Genomic DNA, 629 nt, shown 5'->3' on the forward strand with positions numbered 1-629 from the left:
TGAGGTGTATTCTCATGAATAAAACAGGGAGTCTCAGTGCACAGTTTCATTTCACGATTTCATAGGATGCCCATGATATTTAATTGTGAGGCATGTGATTGGATATGGTTCGATGAAATGAAACTCTATAGCCCAATGCAAGTTTCAATGTGTTTCATAGTCTTGGAAACAGTGTATACACAGTTTCATCATGATAAAACTCCTTCCCTCTCACTTCATAACTACCATGTCATATCATCACATATGCTATGTGTCACCGTATTTAATGTCCATGAAAACTCTATAAAACTACCAGCCTTATACACGTACTCCTACCAGACACTTCTGACCGGAGGAAAAAAAGGGTGATGACCGACACTTTACACACGCACTGGCGCACACCATGGTGGTGCCGCTGTACACGCACGATCTTCGCTTTTGGTGGCCGTAGCAAATGCACCCGGGAGAACGTCCAGTCACCGCTTCGCCCCATAAAAGGCGGCCCCGCCACAGCGGCGACGCGTCCCCCACCTGCCCACCACCCGCCCCTGCCCCTCCCACTTGCCGCCGCGCCTCCCCAGTCCCCCCTCGTCTTTTCTCCCCTTCCTGAAAATTACCGCGTCAATGTTCGGTGAGAATGTAATCCCAGG

This window comes from Setaria italica, chromosome VII (genome assembly GCF_000263155.2).
Source record: "Setaria italica strain Yugu1 chromosome VII, Setaria_italica_v2.0, whole genome shotgun sequence".
Classification (NCBI taxonomy): Eukaryota; Viridiplantae; Streptophyta; class Magnoliopsida; order Poales; family Poaceae; genus Setaria; species Setaria italica.